This window comes from Pinus tabuliformis, chromosome 4_2, assembly GCF_031772625.1.
Source record: "Pinus tabuliformis cultivar Carrire ecotype Pingquan chromosome 4_2, CPIR1, whole genome shotgun sequence".
In the NCBI taxonomy this organism is placed as follows: Eukaryota; Viridiplantae; Streptophyta; class Pinopsida; order Pinales; family Pinaceae; genus Pinus; species Pinus tabuliformis.
The window spans coordinates 745,117,003-745,120,846 of record NC_142304.1 but is presented as its reverse complement, the minus strand read 5'-3'; the positions used below and the strand labels follow the sequence as shown (position 1 = coordinate 745,120,846).

Genomic DNA, 3,844 nt, shown 5'->3' with positions numbered 1-3,844 from the left:
CTTTCTTTGCACTCCCATTATCAATAACTCACTTTGTATTAACCATCAAGGACATCAAACAAGAGCACACTTAGGGCTTGGAGAATAGAATGAAGTATGGTAAACCTCTTGCTCAATGATAATATGTTCCACTTGTGACACACTGTTCTCAATCTGAGTATTCTCTTTAGTGGAAATCTGGCCAAGACCAACTCTAATATCTCCTCAGGAAGTCTCTTCCATACAGAGGGAACGGTTGGAATCTCTTCTCTGCATTTATTTTCTGGTACATATTTCTCGGTATCTTCATTTTTTGAAGGCACTCGTTTAGAGCATTCCAGCAGCACCAACATCAGGTTTTCTAGGACCTAATCACTCACTCTTGTTATCAGATCCATGGATTTACCCAAACCCTTTCTTCTAAATTTTGAGGTTTTTCTTCCAAATGCTTGAATCTGACCATTTCATACACTCAACTTCTCTCCTCCAACTTCGACATTTTGCTCAACGCCAGCTGAGTTAAAGTGAACCTCGACTCCTTCTTTACCACATCATTTTGAACAACCTCGAGAGATTGCACCTCGACATGAGGGAAATTATGTCAAAGGCTTTTAGGTAGGTCGGCTTGGCGGCAGGGAAGGTCGAGCCAACATCTTCTAGTTGTCCAACTTCCACATCATTGTCGGCCTATGGGCACTTCAAGCTCTGGTAGAACCAAGAAACCTCCATGAGATGTGGAACAATGATCCTCGTCATGAGGTTAGGGTCTAGCAGTGAGATAACCAGACATCGAACTTCAGAGGAAAATGAGGTGGGCATTTGAAATCCCCTTGTAGATCTTCTTATACATTACTATCAGATTCTCATCCTAGAACGACAGGTACCCTGTGAGGAGCACAAACAATATGACCATGCAAGACTAGATGTTGGCCTTGGCTCCGTTGGATCCCTTCTTCGTAATCACCTCTGGCGAAACGTATGTCAGTGTGGCGCACACCATCTAGAGAAGGTAGTCCTATCTGAACTGCTTCGGTAGCACACTGAGGTCGAAGACGGTGCCCTTCATATCGTGATTTTCCTCTAATAACAGGTTCTACGGCTTCAAATCTGGGTGATACACATCAACTGTGGTAGAAATCAACCGCGTTAATCAACTGCCCAAGAGCTCACCGACAAAGTTCAGGAGTTCGTAGACAACGTCTTTACCTATGCGAATTGAATACTAGTGTTCAACGAATTCATAAATACTTTCTCGTGATCGAATGGTTCAACTTTTCTCAATCGTCTAACATATAATCTTACGGCGCAATAAGGGGGGAGTTGATTTCGTAGGGGAATGCCTTACATCGTAAATATACACATAATTGACATTAAAATAATTTACATAACATCTACATTCAAGTTAAAATGTTTCTTTATTATTAATAATGTATCTTTAAGTATATGTATATATTAATTCCTATTAAAATATTTTATTGATAACCCACATTGATTATTCTTTTTATATAAAACATAAAAATATTTTATTTTTACAATTTTATGAACATAAATTAGTTAACAGAGATATTCAATTAGCCGGTAAAAAACAATTAGCCGGTAAAAAACAATAAAATAAGAAAACCCTAAAAGCTCTAGGTTTGGGTTATGTTAACTAGAGTTAAGAAAAAATAATTTTAAAAAACAGCGAAAATTTGGCCCACTAATACCCTAAAATAGGTGGAGCATGAATCGAAAACAATTAGCCGGTTAAAAACAATAAAATAAGAAAACCCTAAAAGCTCTAGGTTTGGGTTATGTTAACTAGAGTTAAGAAAAAATAATTTTAAAAAGCAGCGAAAAGCCCATGGCATGGTTATTTGGGTAATCAATCAGGATATAAATATATGGACTTATTGCCCTTACCACATATCGCTCATCTCATATTGATCGAGCAAAAGTTCGTTCATACTTTCTCGAGTTCTCTTCGCTTATACGTACAGAAATTCAGTCCTTTCTTTTTATTCAGATCATCTTGAGTCATGGCCTCGGAAAGCAAGGTGAGTTTGAAGAGCTTAGATGGCGAATTGTTTGATGTCACTGAGGCTGTGGCATTTGAATCTCAGACCATCAAGTACATGATCGAGGACACTGGCACCGCTAATCCTATTCCGCTGCCAAACATTTCTCGAAGGTCATCGAATACTGCAAGTACCATGTCGATGCTCAGAACCCCGCACATGAGAAATCGGCCATTTCGGACGACGAAATCAAGACTTGGGATGAGGAATTCGTTAAAGTCGATCAGGCCACTTTGTTCGACCTTATCCTGGTATTCTGTCAGAAACCCTTATTTGATCGTTTGGTATTCTTTGAACCAAACTAACGCTTTTCTTATTTGTTGTTTTGAGGGGTGTAATCTAACTGAATTACCCGAACCTCTGAGGACAGTTACCAATGGCTTCTCCAGTAAATCAATGTTCCATCAACTAATTGTTTTTTTAATTTCTGAGATCCTTCAATGCTAGAAATCTCTGTGTAGTCTCATTCCATGTAGTAATGCTTAGCACATGTATATGCCTGTCCAGGCTATAGATACATTAGTATATTTTACGGAAATTTTGGCTTATTAAGCTTTTCGGGTTTTTGCAGGCTGCTAATTACCTAAACATAAAAAATCTGCTAGATCTTACATGTCAGACTGTTGCCGACATGATGAAAGGGAAAACACCAGAAGAAATACGTAAAACTTTCAACATAAAGAATGATTTTACTCCTGAAGAGGAGGAGGAGGTCAGGCGTGAAAATCAGTGGGCCTTTGAATGATTCTACGGAATTGGTGCAAAAACAGTATATATATTTCTGTGTCATGTTGTTTGCTTTTATTGTAGTCAAGAACTAGTCGAGAATTTGTGTAGAAACTATTAGTGGTAGACGACAGGCTTTGAAACTTTAATGCCAATGGTTTGTTCTTGTTGAATAATTTTGTAAAGATCTCGGAGCAACTTCTTCAATAGTATTGGGCTTCTGGAATTTCTGATAAATATTGTAACTATTTTTTTTTGTCAATTGTGTAGTGAAATGGGCTCCAATTGCATGATTTTAACGTTTTGAATTTTTTTGAATCTATGTGCACTGGTTTTAACATTTTGAATTTTTTTGAATCTATGTGGACTGGATGGCTTTTTCATTTTTATTTCCTTGTATTGCACGAATGAATGCGAGTTTGGAGTATTATTGCACGAATGAATGCGCTGAGTTTAGAGTATTATTGCACGAATGAATGCTATGAGTTTAGAGGATTATTGCACGAATGAATGGGTCCAACTGTGTGGCATGCTTGTATATGTTTTACTATAGTAATTTAGAAGGTGGGGACTGACAAAAATGTAATTTGATTTGGAACTTTTTTTTCTTAAAAATTGTTTTTGCAAGTAGAACATGTTGTTTTATTAAAAGAAAATTCACATGTCTTATCTGGTTTTAACATTTTTTGTTTTTTTAATCTATGTACCCTGAATATCTTTTATATTTTTAAATTCCTTGCTATTATTATTGCATAAATGAATTCGCTAAATTTAGAGTATTATTGCACGAATAAATGGCCTCAGTTTGGATCCCAGGTTTTAATATTTTGATTTGGTTTTGAATTTATGTGCCCTGAATGGCTTTTATATTTTTTATTTCCTTGCAATTATTATTGCACGAATGAATTCGGTAAATTTAGAGTATTGTTGCACGAATAAATTTACAGTTTGGATCGCCGCAGCTGGATGCTTTCTTTTACTAGGTGCCATTTTTGTTGTATCCACTAGTTGAGAGCCTTCTTTTCCTGGGAAAAGCTCATAAAGTTGCAAATGAGGGCATGCTCTTGCATATACACCCTGTA

The 3,844-nt window shown here is 36.8% G+C and overlaps 1 pseudogene; it reads left to right on the top strand.

Moving 5' to 3' along the window:
- Positions 1 to 1,997: 1,997 nt before the first annotated feature.
- On the top strand, positions 1,998 to 2,847 carry LOC149171754 (SKP1-like protein 1B; annotated as a pseudogene).
- Positions 2,848 to 3,844: the final 997 nt, after the last annotated feature.